General features: G+C 51.1%; 34 non-coding genes across 34 annotated transcripts; all 34 read right to left on the reverse strand.

Moving 5' to 3' along the window:
• Positions 1-11: 11 nt before the first annotated feature.
• LOC141032391 (5S ribosomal RNA) lies at positions 12-130 on the reverse strand. The gene has a single exon (XR_012194390.1). It is a non-coding gene; the product is annotated as a 5S ribosomal RNA (ribosomal RNA).
• A 302-nt stretch (positions 131-432) lies between these two features.
• Positions 433-551, reverse strand: LOC141032392 (5S ribosomal RNA). Its single transcript, XR_012194391.1, has one exon. It is a non-coding gene; the product is annotated as a 5S ribosomal RNA (ribosomal RNA).
• Positions 552-853: 302 nt separating this feature from the next.
• LOC141032393 (5S ribosomal RNA) lies at positions 854-972 on the reverse strand. The gene has a single exon (XR_012194392.1). It is a non-coding gene; the product is annotated as a 5S ribosomal RNA (ribosomal RNA).
• A 302-nt stretch (positions 973-1,274) lies between these two features.
• Positions 1,275-1,393, reverse strand: LOC141032395 (5S ribosomal RNA). The gene has a single exon (XR_012194393.1). It is a non-coding gene; the product is annotated as a 5S ribosomal RNA (ribosomal RNA).
• A 302-nt stretch (positions 1,394-1,695) lies between these two features.
• LOC141032396 (5S ribosomal RNA) lies at positions 1,696-1,814 on the reverse strand. Its single transcript, XR_012194394.1, has one exon. It is a non-coding gene; the product is annotated as a 5S ribosomal RNA (ribosomal RNA).
• Positions 1,815-2,116: 302 nt separating this feature from the next.
• LOC141032397 (5S ribosomal RNA) lies at positions 2,117-2,235 on the reverse strand. Its single transcript, XR_012194395.1, has one exon. It is a non-coding gene; the product is annotated as a 5S ribosomal RNA (ribosomal RNA).
• A 302-nt stretch (positions 2,236-2,537) lies between these two features.
• LOC141032398 (5S ribosomal RNA) lies at positions 2,538-2,656 on the reverse strand. The gene has a single exon (XR_012194396.1). It is a non-coding gene; the product is annotated as a 5S ribosomal RNA (ribosomal RNA).
• A 302-nt stretch (positions 2,657-2,958) lies between these two features.
• LOC141032399 (5S ribosomal RNA) lies at positions 2,959-3,077 on the reverse strand. The gene has a single exon (XR_012194397.1). It is a non-coding gene; the product is annotated as a 5S ribosomal RNA (ribosomal RNA).
• A 302-nt stretch (positions 3,078-3,379) lies between these two features.
• LOC141032400 (5S ribosomal RNA) lies at positions 3,380-3,498 on the reverse strand. Its single transcript, XR_012194398.1, has one exon. It is a non-coding gene; the product is annotated as a 5S ribosomal RNA (ribosomal RNA).
• A 302-nt stretch (positions 3,499-3,800) lies between these two features.
• LOC141032402 (5S ribosomal RNA) lies at positions 3,801-3,919 on the reverse strand. Its single transcript, XR_012194400.1, has one exon. It is a non-coding gene; the product is annotated as a 5S ribosomal RNA (ribosomal RNA).
• A 302-nt stretch (positions 3,920-4,221) lies between these two features.
• On the reverse strand, positions 4,222-4,340 carry LOC141032403 (5S ribosomal RNA). The gene has a single exon (XR_012194401.1). It is a non-coding gene; the product is annotated as a 5S ribosomal RNA (ribosomal RNA).
• A 302-nt stretch (positions 4,341-4,642) lies between these two features.
• LOC141032404 (5S ribosomal RNA) lies at positions 4,643-4,761 on the reverse strand. The gene has a single exon (XR_012194402.1). It is a non-coding gene; the product is annotated as a 5S ribosomal RNA (ribosomal RNA).
• A 302-nt stretch (positions 4,762-5,063) lies between these two features.
• On the reverse strand, positions 5,064-5,182 carry LOC141032405 (5S ribosomal RNA). Its single transcript, XR_012194403.1, has one exon. It is a non-coding gene; the product is annotated as a 5S ribosomal RNA (ribosomal RNA).
• Positions 5,183-5,484: 302 nt separating this feature from the next.
• Positions 5,485-5,603, reverse strand: LOC141032406 (5S ribosomal RNA). Its single transcript, XR_012194404.1, has one exon. It is a non-coding gene; the product is annotated as a 5S ribosomal RNA (ribosomal RNA).
• Positions 5,604-5,905: 302 nt separating this feature from the next.
• On the reverse strand, positions 5,906-6,024 carry LOC141032407 (5S ribosomal RNA). Its single transcript, XR_012194405.1, has one exon. It is a non-coding gene; the product is annotated as a 5S ribosomal RNA (ribosomal RNA).
• Positions 6,025-6,326: 302 nt separating this feature from the next.
• Positions 6,327-6,445, reverse strand: LOC141032408 (5S ribosomal RNA). Its single transcript, XR_012194406.1, has one exon. It is a non-coding gene; the product is annotated as a 5S ribosomal RNA (ribosomal RNA).
• A 302-nt stretch (positions 6,446-6,747) lies between these two features.
• On the reverse strand, positions 6,748-6,866 carry LOC141032409 (5S ribosomal RNA). The gene has a single exon (XR_012194407.1). It is a non-coding gene; the product is annotated as a 5S ribosomal RNA (ribosomal RNA).
• A 302-nt stretch (positions 6,867-7,168) lies between these two features.
• LOC141032410 (5S ribosomal RNA) lies at positions 7,169-7,287 on the reverse strand. Its single transcript, XR_012194408.1, has one exon. It is a non-coding gene; the product is annotated as a 5S ribosomal RNA (ribosomal RNA).
• Positions 7,288-7,589: 302 nt separating this feature from the next.
• On the reverse strand, positions 7,590-7,708 carry LOC141032411 (5S ribosomal RNA). Its single transcript, XR_012194409.1, has one exon. It is a non-coding gene; the product is annotated as a 5S ribosomal RNA (ribosomal RNA).
• A 302-nt stretch (positions 7,709-8,010) lies between these two features.
• Positions 8,011-8,129, reverse strand: LOC141032413 (5S ribosomal RNA). Its single transcript, XR_012194411.1, has one exon. It is a non-coding gene; the product is annotated as a 5S ribosomal RNA (ribosomal RNA).
• Positions 8,130-8,431: 302 nt separating this feature from the next.
• Positions 8,432-8,550, reverse strand: LOC141032414 (5S ribosomal RNA). The gene has a single exon (XR_012194412.1). It is a non-coding gene; the product is annotated as a 5S ribosomal RNA (ribosomal RNA).
• A 302-nt stretch (positions 8,551-8,852) lies between these two features.
• Positions 8,853-8,971, reverse strand: LOC141032415 (5S ribosomal RNA). Its single transcript, XR_012194413.1, has one exon. It is a non-coding gene; the product is annotated as a 5S ribosomal RNA (ribosomal RNA).
• A 302-nt stretch (positions 8,972-9,273) lies between these two features.
• Positions 9,274-9,392, reverse strand: LOC141032416 (5S ribosomal RNA). The gene has a single exon (XR_012194414.1). It is a non-coding gene; the product is annotated as a 5S ribosomal RNA (ribosomal RNA).
• A 302-nt stretch (positions 9,393-9,694) lies between these two features.
• On the reverse strand, positions 9,695-9,813 carry LOC141032417 (5S ribosomal RNA). Its single transcript, XR_012194415.1, has one exon. It is a non-coding gene; the product is annotated as a 5S ribosomal RNA (ribosomal RNA).
• Positions 9,814-10,115: 302 nt separating this feature from the next.
• On the reverse strand, positions 10,116-10,234 carry LOC141032418 (5S ribosomal RNA). Its single transcript, XR_012194416.1, has one exon. It is a non-coding gene; the product is annotated as a 5S ribosomal RNA (ribosomal RNA).
• Positions 10,235-10,536: 302 nt separating this feature from the next.
• LOC141032419 (5S ribosomal RNA) lies at positions 10,537-10,655 on the reverse strand. The gene has a single exon (XR_012194417.1). It is a non-coding gene; the product is annotated as a 5S ribosomal RNA (ribosomal RNA).
• A 302-nt stretch (positions 10,656-10,957) lies between these two features.
• LOC141032420 (5S ribosomal RNA) lies at positions 10,958-11,076 on the reverse strand. The gene has a single exon (XR_012194418.1). It is a non-coding gene; the product is annotated as a 5S ribosomal RNA (ribosomal RNA).
• A 302-nt stretch (positions 11,077-11,378) lies between these two features.
• On the reverse strand, positions 11,379-11,497 carry LOC141032421 (5S ribosomal RNA). Its single transcript, XR_012194419.1, has one exon. It is a non-coding gene; the product is annotated as a 5S ribosomal RNA (ribosomal RNA).
• A 302-nt stretch (positions 11,498-11,799) lies between these two features.
• Positions 11,800-11,918, reverse strand: LOC141032422 (5S ribosomal RNA). The gene has a single exon (XR_012194420.1). It is a non-coding gene; the product is annotated as a 5S ribosomal RNA (ribosomal RNA).
• A 302-nt stretch (positions 11,919-12,220) lies between these two features.
• Positions 12,221-12,339, reverse strand: LOC141032424 (5S ribosomal RNA). Its single transcript, XR_012194422.1, has one exon. It is a non-coding gene; the product is annotated as a 5S ribosomal RNA (ribosomal RNA).
• A 302-nt stretch (positions 12,340-12,641) lies between these two features.
• Positions 12,642-12,760, reverse strand: LOC141032425 (5S ribosomal RNA). The gene has a single exon (XR_012194423.1). It is a non-coding gene; the product is annotated as a 5S ribosomal RNA (ribosomal RNA).
• Positions 12,761-13,062: 302 nt separating this feature from the next.
• LOC141032426 (5S ribosomal RNA) lies at positions 13,063-13,181 on the reverse strand. The gene has a single exon (XR_012194424.1). It is a non-coding gene; the product is annotated as a 5S ribosomal RNA (ribosomal RNA).
• Positions 13,182-13,483: 302 nt separating this feature from the next.
• On the reverse strand, positions 13,484-13,602 carry LOC141032427 (5S ribosomal RNA). The gene has a single exon (XR_012194425.1). It is a non-coding gene; the product is annotated as a 5S ribosomal RNA (ribosomal RNA).
• A 302-nt stretch (positions 13,603-13,904) lies between these two features.
• Positions 13,905-14,023, reverse strand: LOC141032428 (5S ribosomal RNA). Its single transcript, XR_012194426.1, has one exon. It is a non-coding gene; the product is annotated as a 5S ribosomal RNA (ribosomal RNA).
• Positions 14,024-14,266: the final 243 nt, after the last annotated feature.

Below are 14,266 nucleotides of genomic sequence, written 5' to 3' on the forward strand. Positions count from 1 at the left end.
AAATTAAAAAGGGAATGCAACACGAGGACTTCCCAGGAGGTCACCCATCCTAGTACTACTCTCGCCCAAGCACGCTTAACTTCGGAGTTCTGATGGGATCCGGTGCTTTAGTGCTGGTATGATCGCATCCGACATGTTACCCCCGTCTTCGTCCCTTATGCTTGCCCCTCCCAGCTCCACTACACACACGATTGCGCATTCCTTTGGCCGCTCCCGCTCAACTACGGAGACGAGTTTTACCACGGTTCAACCGCACCAGTGCCTATTTACCATGGTTTCGACCCCTTTCAGAACACGCTTGCCGCCGCTAGACGCGTGAATAATGAGCAGCGAGCTAAAACTTACCGTAAACGTGCAAAATAATAAAACGTGCTAAACATACGTCGCGCTCGTGCGTTTTGTTTTGCACGCGGTGCAAAACAAATTAAAAAGGGAATGCAACACGAGGACTTCCCAGGAGGTCACCCATCCTAGTACTACTCTCGCCCAAGCACGCTTAACTTCGGAGTTCTGATGGGATCCGGTGCTTTAGTGCTGGTATGATCGCATCCGACATGTTACCCCCGTCTTCGTCCCTTATGCTTGCCCCTCCCAGCTCCACTACACACACGATTGCGCATTCCTTTGGCCGCTCCCGCTCAACTACGGAGACGAGTTTTACCACGGTTCAACCGCACCAGTGCCTATTTACCATGGTTTCGACCCCTTTCAGAACACGCTTGCCGCCGCTAGACGCGTGAATAATGAGCAGCGAGCTAAAACTTACCGTAAACGTGCAAAATAATAAAACGTGCTAAACATACGTCGCGCTCGTGCGTTTTGTTTTGCACGCGGTGCAAAACAAATTAAAAAGGGAATGCAACACGAGGACTTCCCAGGAGGTCACCCATCCTAGTACTACTCTCGCCCAAGCACGCTTAACTTCGGAGTTCTGATGGGATCCGGTGCTTTAGTGCTGGTATGATCGCATCCGACATGTTACCCCCGTCTTCGTCCCTTATGCTTGCCCCTCCCAGCTCCACTACACACACGATTGCGCATTCCTTTGGCCGCTCCCGCTCAACTACGGAGACGAGTTTTACCACGGTTCAACCGCACCAGTGCCTATTTACCATGGTTTCGACCCCTTTCAGAACACGCTTGCCGCCGCTAGACGCGTGAATAATGAGCAGCGAGCTAAAACTTACCGTAAACGTGCAAAATAATAAAACGTGCTAAACATACGTCGCGCTCGTGCGTTTTGTTTTGCACGCGGTGCAAAACAAATTAAAAAGGGAATGCAACACGAGGACTTCCCAGGAGGTCACCCATCCTAGTACTACTCTCGCCCAAGCACGCTTAACTTCGGAGTTCTGATGGGATCCGGTGCTTTAGTGCTGGTATGATCGCATCCGACATGTTACCCCCGTCTTCGTCCCTTATGCTTGCCCCTCCCAGCTCCACTACACACACGATTGCGCATTCCTTTGGCCGCTCCCGCTCAACTACGGAGACGAGTTTTACCACGGTTCAACCGCACCAGTGCCTATTTACCATGGTTTCGACCCCTTTCAGAACACGCTTGCCGCCGCTAGACGCGTGAATAATGAGCAGCGAGCTAAAACTTACCGTAAACGTGCAAAATAATAAAACGTGCTAAACATACGTCGCGCTCGTGCGTTTTGTTTTGCACGCGGTGCAAAACAAATTAAAAAGGGAATGCAACACGAGGACTTCCCAGGAGGTCACCCATCCTAGTACTACTCTCGCCCAAGCACGCTTAACTTCGGAGTTCTGATGGGATCCGGTGCTTTAGTGCTGGTATGATCGCATCCGACATGTTACCCCCGTCTTCGTCCCTTATGCTTGCCCCTCCCAGCTCCACTACACACACGATTGCGCATTCCTTTGGCCGCTCCCGCTCAACTACGGAGACGAGTTTTACCACGGTTCAACCGCACCAGTGCCTATTTACCATGGTTTCGACCCCTTTCAGAACACGCTTGCCGCCGCTAGACGCGTGAATAATGAGCAGCGAGCTAAAACTTACCGTAAACGTGCAAAATAATAAAACGTGCTAAACATACGTCGCGCTCGTGCGTTTTGTTTTGCACGCGGTGCAAAACAAATTAAAAAGGGAATGCAACACGAGGACTTCCCAGGAGGTCACCCATCCTAGTACTACTCTCGCCCAAGCACGCTTAACTTCGGAGTTCTGATGGGATCCGGTGCTTTAGTGCTGGTATGATCGCATCCGACATGTTACCCCCGTCTTCGTCCCTTATGCTTGCCCCTCCCAGCTCCACTACACACACGATTGCGCATTCCTTTGGCCGCTCCCGCTCAACTACGGAGACGAGTTTTACCACGGTTCAACCGCACCAGTGCCTATTTACCATGGTTTCGACCCCTTTCAGAACACGCTTGCCGCCGCTAGACGCGTGAATAATGAGCAGCGAGCTAAAACTTACCGTAAACGTGCAAAATAATAAAACGTGCTAAACATACGTCGCGCTCGTGCGTTTTGTTTTGCACGCGGTGCAAAACAAATTAAAAAGGGAATGCAACACGAGGACTTCCCAGGAGGTCACCCATCCTAGTACTACTCTCGCCCAAGCACGCTTAACTTCGGAGTTCTGATGGGATCCGGTGCTTTAGTGCTGGTATGATCGCATCCGACATGTTACCCCCGTCTTCGTCCCTTATGCTTGCCCCTCCCAGCTCCACTACACACACGATTGCGCATTCCTTTGGCCGCTCCCGCTCAACTACGGAGACGAGTTTTACCACGGTTCAACCGCACCAGTGCCTATTTACCATGGTTTCGACCCCTTTCAGAACACGCTTGCCGCCGCTAGACGCGTGAATAATGAGCAGCGAGCTAAAACTTACCGTAAACGTGCAAAATAATAAAACGTGCTAAACATACGTCGCGCTCGTGCGTTTTGTTTTGCACGCGGTGCAAAACAAATTAAAAAGGGAATGCAACACGAGGACTTCCCAGGAGGTCACCCATCCTAGTACTACTCTCGCCCAAGCACGCTTAACTTCGGAGTTCTGATGGGATCCGGTGCTTTAGTGCTGGTATGATCGCATCCGACATGTTACCCCCGTCTTCGTCCCTTATGCTTGCCCCTCCCAGCTCCACTACACACACGATTGCACATTCCTTTGGCCGCTCCCGCTCAACTACGGAGACGAGTTTTACCACGGTTCAACCGCACCAGTGCCTATTTACCATGGTTTCGACCCCTTTCAGAACACGCTTGCCGCCGCTAGACGCGTGAATAATGAGCAGCGAGCTAAAACTTACCGTAAACGTGCAAAATAATAAAACGTGCTAAACATACGTCGCGCTCGTGCGTTTTGTTTTGCACGCGGTGCAAAACAAATTAAAAAGGGAATGCAACACGAGGACTTCCCAGGAGGTCACCCATCCTAGTACTACTCTCGCCCAAGCACGCTTAACTTCGGAGTTCTGATGGGATCCGGTGCTTTAGTGCTGGTATGATCGCATCCGACATGTTACCCCCGTCTTCGTCCCTTATGCTTGCCCCTCCCAGCTCCACTACACACACGATTGCACATTCCTTTGGCCGCTCCCGCTCAACTACGGAGACGAGTTTTACCACGGTTCAACCGCACCAGTGCCTATTTACCATGGTTTCGACCCCTTTCAGAACACGCTTGCCGCCGCTAGACGCGTGAATAATGAGCAGCGAGCTAAAACTTACCGTAAACGTGCAAAATAATAAAACGTGCTAAACATACGTCGCGCTCGTGCGTTTTGTTTTGCACGCGGTGCAAAACAAATTAAAAAGGGAATGCAACACGAGGACTTCCCAGGAGGTCACCCATCCTAGTACTACTCTCGCCCAAGCACGCTTAACTTCGGAGTTCTGATGGGATCCGGTGCTTTAGTGCTGGTATGATCGCATCCGACATGTTACCCCCGTCTTCGTCCCTTATGCTTGCCCCTCCCAGCTCCACTACACACACGATTGCACATTCCTTTGGCCGCTCCCGCTCAACTACGGAGACGAGTTTTACCACGGTTCAACCGCACCAGTGCCTATTTACCATGGTTTCGACCCCTTTCAGAACACGCTTGCCGCCGCTAGACGCGTGAATAATGAGCAGCGAGCTAAAACTTACCGTAAACGTGCAAAATAATAAAACGTGCTAAACATACGTCGCGCTCGTGCGTTTTGTTTTGCACGCGGTGCAAAACAAATTAAAAAGGGAATGCAACACGAGGACTTCCCAGGAGGTCACCCATCCTAGTACTACTCTCGCCCAAGCACGCTTAACTTCGGAGTTCTGATGGGATCCGGTGCTTTAGTGCTGGTATGATCGCATCCGACATGTTACCCCCGTCTTCGTCCCTTATGCTTGCCCCTCCCAGCTCCACTACACACACGATTGCACATTCCTTTGGCCGCTCCCGCTCAACTACGGAGACGAGTTTTACCACGGTTCAACCGCACCAGTGCCTATTTACCATGGTTTCGACCCCTTTCAGAACACGCTTGCCGCCGCTAGACGCGTGAATAATGAGCAGCGAGCTAAAACTTACCGTAAACGTGCAAAATAATAAAACGTGCTAAACATACGTCGCGCTCGTGCGTTTTGTTTTGCACGCGGTGCAAAACAAATTAAAAAGGGAATGCAACACGAGGACTTCCCAGGAGGTCACCCATCCTAGTACTACTCTCGCCCAAGCACGCTTAACTTCGGAGTTCTGATGGGATCCGGTGCTTTAGTGCTGGTATGATCGCATCCGACATGTTACCCCCGTCTTCGTCCCTTATGCTTGCCCCTCCCAGCTCCACTACACACACGATTGCACATTCCTTTGGCCGCTCCCGCTCAACTACGGAGACGAGTTTTACCACGGTTCAACCGCACCAGTGCCTATTTACCATGGTTTCGACCCCTTTCAGAACACGCTTGCCGCCGCTAGACGCGTGAATAATGAGCAGCGAGCTAAAACTTACCGTAAACGTGCAAAATAATAAAACGTGCTAAACATACGTCGCGCTCGTGCGTTTTGTTTTGCACGCGGTGCAAAACAAATTAAAAAGGGAATGCAACACGAGGACTTCCCAGGAGGTCACCCATCCTAGTACTACTCTCGCCCAAGCACGCTTAACTTCGGAGTTCTGATGGGATCCGGTGCTTTAGTGCTGGTATGATCGCATCCGACATGTTACCCCCGTCTTCGTCCCTTATGCTTGCCCCTCCCAGCTCCACTACACACACGATTGCACATTCCTTTGGCCGCTCCCGCTCAACTACGGAGACGAGTTTTACCACGGTTCAACCGCACCAGTGCCTATTTACCATGGTTTCGACCCCTTTCAGAACACGCTTGCCGCCGCTAGACGCGTGAATAATGAGCAGCGAGCTAAAACTTACCGTAAACGTGCAAAATAATAAAACGTGCTAAACATACGTCGCGCTCGTGCGTTTTGTTTTGCACGCGGTGCAAAACAAATTAAAAAGGGAATGCAACACGAGGACTTCCCAGGAGGTCACCCATCCTAGTACTACTCTCGCCCAAGCACGCTTAACTTCGGAGTTCTGATGGGATCCGGTGCTTTAGTGCTGGTATGATCGCATCCGACATGTTACCCCCGTCTTCGTCCCTTATGCTTGCCCCTCCCAGCTCCACTACACACACGATTGCACATTCCTTTGGCCGCTCCCGCTCAACTACGGAGACGAGTTTTACCACGGTTCAACCGCACCAGTGCCTATTTACCATGGTTTCGACCCCTTTCAGAACACGCTTGCCGCCGCTAGACGCGTGAATAATGAGCAGCGAGCTAAAACTTACCGTAAACGTGCAAAATAATAAAACGTGCTAAACATACGTCGCGCTCGTGCGTTTTGTTTTGCACGCGGTGCAAAACAAATTAAAAAGGGAATGCAACACGAGGACTTCCCAGGAGGTCACCCATCCTAGTACTACTCTCGCCCAAGCACGCTTAACTTCGGAGTTCTGATGGGATCCGGTGCTTTAGTGCTGGTATGATCGCATCCGACATGTTACCCCCGTCTTCGTCCCTTATGCTTGCCCCTCCCAGCTCCACTACACACACGATTGCACATTCCTTTGGCCGCTCCCGCTCAACTACGGAGACGAGTTTTACCACGGTTCAACCGCACCAGTGCCTATTTACCATGGTTTCGACCCCTTTCAGAACACGCTTGCCGCCGCTAGACGCGTGAATAATGAGCAGCGAGCTAAAACTTACCGTAAACGTGCAAAATAATAAAACGTGCTAAACATACGTCGCGCTCGTGCGTTTTGTTTTGCACGCGGTGCAAAACAAATTAAAAAGGGAATGCAACACGAGGACTTCCCAGGAGGTCACCCATCCTAGTACTACTCTCGCCCAAGCACGCTTAACTTCGGAGTTCTGATGGGATCCGGTGCTTTAGTGCTGGTATGATCGCATCCGACATGTTACCCCCGTCTTCGTCCCTTATGCTTGCCCCTCCCAGCTCCACTACACACACGATTGCACATTCCTTTGGCCGCTCCCGCTCAACTACGGAGACGAGTTTTACCACGGTTCAACCGCACCAGTGCCTATTTACCATGGTTTCGACCCCTTTCAGAACACGCTTGCCGCCGCTAGACGCGTGAATAATGAGCAGCGAGCTAAAACTTACCGTAAACGTGCAAAATAATAAAACGTGCTAAACATACGTCGCGCTCGTGCGTTTTGTTTTGCACGCGGTGCAAAACAAATTAAAAAGGGAATGCAACACGAGGACTTCCCAGGAGGTCACCCATCCTAGTACTACTCTCGCCCAAGCACGCTTAACTTCGGAGTTCTGATGGGATCCGGTGCTTTAGTGCTGGTATGATCGCATCCGACATGTTACCCCCGTCTTCGTCCCTTATGCTTGCCCCTCCCAGCTCCACTACACACACGATTGCACATTCCTTTGGCCGCTCCCGCTCAACTACGGAGACGAGTTTTACCACGGTTCAACCGCACCAGTGCCTATTTACCATGGTTTCGACCCCTTTCAGAACACGCTTGCCGCCGCTAGACGCGTGAATAATGAGCAGCGAGCTAAAACTTACCGTAAACGTGCAAAATAATAAAACGTGCTAAACATACGTCGCGCTCGTGCGTTTTGTTTTGCACGCGGTGCAAAACAAATTAAAAAGGGAATGCAACACGAGGACTTCCCAGGAGGTCACCCATCCTAGTACTACTCTCGCCCAAGCACGCTTAACTTCGGAGTTCTGATGGGATCCGGTGCTTTAGTGCTGGTATGATCGCATCCGACATGTTACCCCCGTCTTCGTCCCTTATGCTTGCCCCTCCCAGCTCCACTACACACACGATTGCACATTCCTTTGGCCGCTCCCGCTCAACTACGGAGACGAGTTTTACCACGGTTCAACCGCACCAGTGCCTATTTACCATGGTTTCGACCCCTTTCAGAACACGCTTGCCGCCGCTAGACGCGTGAATAATGAGCAGCGAGCTAAAACTTACCGTAAACGTGCAAAATAATAAAACGTGCTAAACATACGTCGCGCTCGTGCGTTTTGTTTTGCACGCGGTGCAAAACAAATTAAAAAGGGAATGCAACACGAGGACTTCCCAGGAGGTCACCCATCCTAGTACTACTCTCGCCCAAGCACGCTTAACTTCGGAGTTCTGATGGGATCCGGTGCTTTAGTGCTGGTATGATCGCATCCGACATGTTACCCCCGTCTTCGTCCCTTATGCTTGCCCCTCCCAGCTCCACTACACACACGATTGCACATTCCTTTGGCCGCTCCCGCTCAACTACGGAGACGAGTTTTACCACGGTTCAACCGCACCAGTGCCTATTTACCATGGTTTCGACCCCTTTCAGAACACGCTTGCCGCCGCTAGACGCGTGAATAATGAGCAGCGAGCTAAAACTTACCGTAAACGTGCAAAATAATAAAACGTGCTAAACATACGTCGCGCTCGTGCGTTTTGTTTTGCACGCGGTGCAAAACAAATTAAAAAGGGAATGCAACACGAGGACTTCCCAGGAGGTCACCCATCCTAGTACTACTCTCGCCCAAGCACGCTTAACTTCGGAGTTCTGATGGGATCCGGTGCTTTAGTGCTGGTATGATCGCATCCGACATGTTACCCCCGTCTTCGTCCCTTATGCTTGCCCCTCCCAGCTCCACTACACACACGATTGCACATTCCTTTGGCCGCTCCCGCTCAACTACGGAGACGAGTTTTACCACGGTTCAACCGCACCAGTGCCTATTTACCATGGTTTCGACCCCTTTCAGAACACGCTTGCCGCCGCTAGACGCGTGAATAATGAGCAGCGAGCTAAAACTTACCGTAAACGTGCAAAATAATAAAACGTGCTAAACATACGTCGCGCTCGTGCGTTTTGTTTTGCACGCGGTGCAAAACAAATTAAAAAGGGAATGCAACACGAGGACTTCCCAGGAGGTCACCCATCCTAGTACTACTCTCGCCCAAGCACGCTTAACTTCGGAGTTCTGATGGGATCCGGTGCTTTAGTGCTGGTATGATCGCATCCGACATGTTACCCCCGTCTTCGTCCCTTATGCTTGCCCCTCCCAGCTCCACTACACACACGATTGCACATTCCTTTGGCCGCTCCCGCTCAACTACGGAGACGAGTTTTACCATGGTTCAACCGCACCAGTGCCTATTTACCATGGTTTCGACCCCTTTCAGAACACGCTTGCCGCCGCTAGACGCGTGAATAATGAGCAGCGAGCTAAAACTTACCGTAAACGTGCAAAATAATAAAACGTGCTAAACATACGTCGCGCTCGTGCGTTTTGTTTTGCACGCGGTGCAAAACAAATTAAAAAGGGAATGCAACACGAGGACTTCCCAGGAGGTCACCCATCCTAGTACTACTCTCGCCCAAGCACGCTTAACTTCGGAGTTCTGATGGGATCCGGTGCTTTAGTGCTGGTATGATCGCATCCGACATGTTACCCCCGTCTTCGTCCCTTATGCTTGCCCCTCCCAGCTCCACTACACACACGATTGCACATTCCTTTGGCCGCTCCCGCTCAACTACGGAGACGAGTTTTACCACGGTTCAACCGCACCAGTGCCTATTTACCATGGTTTCGACCCCTTTCAGAACACGCTTGCCGCCGCTAGACGCGTGAATAATGAGCAGCGAGCTAAAACTTACCGTAAACGTGCAAAATAATAAAACGTGCTAAACATACGTCGCGCTCGTGCGTTTTGTTTTGCACGCGGTGCAAAACAAATTAAAAAGGGAATGCAACACGAGGACTTCCCAGGAGGTCACCCATCCTAGTACTACTCTCGCCCAAGCACGCTTAACTTCGGAGTTCTGATGGGATCCGGTGCTTTAGTGCTGGTATGATCGCATCCGACATGTTACCCCCGTCTTCGTCCCTTATGCTTGCCCCTCCCAGCTCCACTACACACACGATTGCACATTCCTTTGGCCGCTCCCGCTCAACTACGGAGACGAGTTTTACCACGGTTCAACCGCACCAGTGCCTATTTACCATGGTTTCGACCCCTTTCAGAACACGCTTGCCGCCGCTAGACGCGTGAATAATGAGCAGCGAGCTAAAACTTACCGTAAACGTGCAAAATAATAAAACGTGCTAAACATACGTCGCGCTCGTGCGTTTTGTTTTGCACGCGGTGCAAAACAAATTAAAAAGGGAATGCAACACGAGGACTTCCCAGGAGGTCACCCATCCTAGTACTACTCTCGCCCAAGCACGCTTAACTTCGGAGTTCTGATGGGATCCGGTGCTTTAGTGCTGGTATGATCGCATCCGACATGTTACCCCCGTCTTCGTCCCTTATGCTTGCCCCTCCCAGCTCCACTACACACACGATTGCACATTCCTTTGGCCGCTCCCGCTCAACTACGGAGACGAGTTTTACCACGGTTCAACCGCACCAGTGCCTATTTACCATGGTTTCGACCCCTTTCAGAACACGCTTGCCGCCGCTAGACGCGTGAATAATGAGCAGCGAGCTAAAACTTACCGTAAACGTGCAAAATAATAAAACGTGCTAAACATACGTCGCGCTCGTGCGTTTTGTTTTGCACGCGGTGCAAAACAAATTAAAAAGGGAATGCAACACGAGGACTTCCCAGGAGGTCACCCATCCTAGTACTACTCTCGCCCAAGCACGCTTAACTTCGGAGTTCTGATGGGATCCGGTGCTTTAGTGCTGGTATGATCGCATCCGACATGTTACCCCCGTCTTCGTCCCTTATGCTTGCCCCTCCCAGCTCCACTACACACACGATTGCACATTCCTTTGGCCGCTCCCGCTCAACTACGGAGACGAGTTTTACCACGGTTCAACCGCACCAGTGCCTATTTACCATGGTTTCGACCCCTTTCAGAACACGCTTGCCGCCGCTAGACGCGTGAATAATGAGCAGCGAGCTAAAACTTACCGTAAACGTGCAAAATAATAAAACGTGCTAAACATACGTCGCGCTCGTGCGTTTTGTTTTGCACGCGGTGCAAAACAAATTAAAAAGGGAATGCAACACGAGGACTTCCCAGGAGGTCACCCATCCTAGTACTACTCTCGCCCAAGCACGCTTAACTTCGGAGTTCTGATGGGATCCGGTGCTTTAGTGCTGGTATGATCGCATCCGACATGTTACCCCCGTCTTCGTCCCTTATGCTTGCCCCTCCCAGCTCCACTACACACACGATTGCACATTCCTTTGGCCGCTCCCGCTCAACTACGGAGACGAGTTTTACCACGGTTCAACCGCACCAGTGCCTATTTACCATGGTTTCGACCCCTTTCAGAACACGCTTGCCGCCGCTAGACGCGTGAATAATGAGCAGCGAGCTAAAACTTACCGTAAACGTGCAAAATAATAAAACGTGCTAAACATACGTCGCGCTCGTGCGTTTTGTTTTGCACGCGGTGCAAAACAAATTAAAAAGGGAATGCAACACGAGGACTTCCCAGGAGGTCACCCATCCTAGTACTACTCTCGCCCAAGCACGCTTAACTTCGGAGTTCTGATGGGATCCGGTGCTTTAGTGCTGGTATGATCGCATCCGACATGTTACCCCCGTCTTCGTCCCTTATGCTTGCCCCTCCCAGCTCCACTACACACACGATTGCACATTCCTTTGGCCGCTCCCGCTCAACTACGGAGACGAGTTTTACCACGGTTCAACCGCACCAGTGCCTATTTACCATGGTTTCGACCCCTTTCAGAACACGCTTGCCGCCGCTAGACGCGTGAATAATGAGCAGCGAGCTAAAACTTACCGTAAACGTGCAAAATAATAAAACGTGCTAAACATACGTCGCGCTCGTGCGTTTTGTTTTGCACGCGGTGCAAAACAAATTAAAAAGGGAATGCAACACGAGGACTTCCCAGGAGGTCACCCATCCTAGTACTACTCTCGCCCAAGCACGCTTAACTTCGGAGTTCTGATGGGATCCGGTGCTTTAGTGCTGGTATGATCGCATCCGACATGTTACCCCCGTCTTCGTCCCTTATGCTTGCCCCTCCCAGCTCCACTACACACACGATTGCACATTCCTTTGGCCGCTCCCGCTCAACTACGGAGACGAGTTTTACCACGGTTCAACCGCACCAGTGCCTATTTACCATGGTTTCGACCCCTTTCAGAACACGCTTGCCGCCGCTAGACGCGTGAATAATGAGCAGCGAGCTAAAACTTACCGTAAACGTGCAAAATAATAAAACGTGCTAAACATACGTCGCGCTCGTGCGTTTTGTTTTGCACGCGGTGCAAAACAAATTAAAAAGGGAATGCAACACGAGGACTTCCCAGGAGGTCACCCATCCTAGTACTACTCTCGCCCAAGCACGCTTAACTTCGGAGTTCTGATGGGATCCGGTGCTTTAGTGCTGGTATGATCGCATCCGACATGTTACCCCCGTCTTCGTCCCTTATGCTTGCCCCTCCCAGCTCCACTACACACACGATTGCACATTCCTTTGGCCGCTCCCGCTCAACTACGGAGACGAGTTTTACCACGGTTCAACCGCACCAGTGCCTATTTACCATGGTTTCGACCCCTTTCAGAACACGCTTGCCGCCGCTAGACGCGTGAATAATGAGCAGCGAGCTAAAACTTACCGTAAACGTGCAAAATAATAAAACGTGCTAAACATACGTCGCGCTCGTGCGTTTTGTTTTGCACGCGGTGCAAAACAAATTAAAAAGGGAATGCAACACGAGGACTTCCCAGGAGGTCACCCATCCTAGTACTACTCTCGCCCAAGCACGCTTAACTTCGGAGTTCTGATGGGATCCGGTGCTTTAGTGCTGGTATGATCGCATCCGACATGTTACCCCCGTCTTCGTCCCTTATGCTTGCCCCTCCCAGCTCCACTACACACACGATTGCACATTCCTTTGGCCGCTCCCGCTCAACTACGGAGACGAGTTTTACCACGGTTCAACCGCACCAGTGCCTATTTACCATGGTTTCGACCCCTTTCAGAACACGCTTGCCGCCGCTAGACGCGTGAATAATGAGCAGCGAGCTAAAACTTACCGTAAACGTGCAAAATAATAAAACGTGCTAAACATACGTCGCGCTCGTGCGTTTTGTTTTGCACGCGGTGCAAAACAAATTAAAAAGGGAATGCAACACGAGGACTTCCCAGGAGGTCACCCATCCTAGTACTACTCTCGCCCAAGCACGCTTAACTTCGGAGTTCTGATGGGATCCGGTGCTTTAGTGCTGGTATGATCGCATCCGACATGTTACCCCCGTCTTCGTCCCTTATGCTTGCCCCTCCCAGCTCCACTACACACACGATTGCACATTCCTTTGGCCGCTCCCGCTCAACTACGGAGACGAGTTTTACCACGGTTCAACCGCACCAGTGCCTATTTACCATGGTTTCGACCCCTTTCAGAACACGCTTGCCGCCGCTAGACGCGTGAATAATGAGCAGCGAGCTAAAACTTACCGTAAACGTGCAAAATAATAAAACGTGCTAAACATACGTCGCGCTCGTGCGTTTTGTTTTGCACGCGGTGCAAAACAAATTAAAAAGGGAATGCAACACGAGGACTTCCCAGGAGGTCACCCATCCTAGTACTACTCTCGCCCAAGCACGCTTAACTTCGGAGTTCTGATGGGATCCGGTGCTTTAGTGCTGGTATGATCGCATCCGACATGTTACCCCCGTCTTCGTCCCTTATGCTTGCCCCTCCCAGCTCCACTACACACACGATTGCACATTCCTTTGGCCGCTCCCGCTCAACTACGGAGACGAGTTTTACCACGGTTCAACCGCACCAGTGCCTATTTACCATGGTTTCGACCCCTTTCAGAACACGCTTGCCGCCGCTAGACGCGTGAATAATGAGCAGCGAGCTAAAACTTACCGTAAACGTGCAAAATAATAAAACGTGCTAAACATACGTCGCGCTCGTGCGTTTTGTTTTGCACGCGGTGCAAAACAAATTAAAAAGGGAATGCAACACGAGGACTTCCCAGGAGGTCACCCATCCTAGTACTACTCTCGCCCAAGCACGCTTAACTTCGGAGTTCTGATGGGATCCGGTGCTTTAGTGCTGGTATGATCGCATCCGACATGTTACCCCCGTCTTCGTCCCTTATGCTTGCCCCTCCCAGCTCCACTACACACACGATTGCACATTCCTTTGGCCGCTCCCGCTCAACTACGGAGACGAGTTTTACCACGGTTCAACCGCACCAGTGCCTATTTACCATGGTTTCGACCCCTTTCAGAACACGCTTGCCGCCGCTAGACGCGTGAATAATGAGCAGCGAGCTAAAACTTACCGTAAACGTGCAAAATAATAAAACGTGCTAAACATACGTCGCGCTCGTGCGTTTTGTTTTGCACGCGGTGCAAAACAAATTAAAAAGGGAATGCAACACGAGGACTTCCCAGGAGGTCACCCATCCTAGTACTACTCTCGCCCAAGCACGCTTAACTTCGGAGTTCTGATGGGATCCGGTGCTTTAGTGCTGGTATGATCGCATCCGACATGTTACCCCCGTCTTCGTCCCTTATGCTTGCCCCTCCCAGCTCCACTACACACACGATTGCACATTCCTTTGGCCGCTCCCGCTCAACTACGGAGACGAGTTTTACCACGGTTCAACCGCACCAGTGCCTATTTACCATGGTTTCGACCCCTTTCAGAACACGCTTGCCGCCGCTAGACGCGTGAATAATGAGCAGCGAGCTAAAACTTACCGTAAACGTGCAAAATAATAAAACGTGC

Source organism: Aegilops tauschii, unplaced genomic scaffold, assembly GCF_002575655.3.
Source record: "Aegilops tauschii subsp. strangulata cultivar AL8/78 unplaced genomic scaffold, Aet v6.0 ptg000574l_obj, whole genome shotgun sequence".
NCBI lineage: Eukaryota > Viridiplantae > Streptophyta > Magnoliopsida > Poales > Poaceae > Aegilops > Aegilops tauschii.